Raw genomic sequence first — 247 nt, 5'->3', positions numbered from 1 at the left:
TTTGTATTAGCTTACTTTTATATGCGCGTGTGGAAATTTTTCTCGAACTCTATTGTCTTGTGGCTAGAAATTAAAACATTTTCCGTGAGATTAATACAAGATTTTTTTCTACAATATGGGCATGAAAATATGATATTGATAATGAACATGTTTTTCTATTCCTTTCTTCAAATTTAATTTTCCACGCTTGAGGACCTTTCCTCTAGAGAGTAGACCTTTTCCAGGCTGGTCTCCAGAGCAACAAAAA

The sequence above is a fragment of the Penaeus monodon genome, chromosome 30 (assembly GCF_015228065.2).
Source record: "Penaeus monodon isolate SGIC_2016 chromosome 30, NSTDA_Pmon_1, whole genome shotgun sequence".
In the NCBI taxonomy this organism is placed as follows: Eukaryota; Metazoa; Arthropoda; class Malacostraca; order Decapoda; family Penaeidae; genus Penaeus; species Penaeus monodon.
This window is presented reverse-complemented; position numbering follows the sequence as displayed.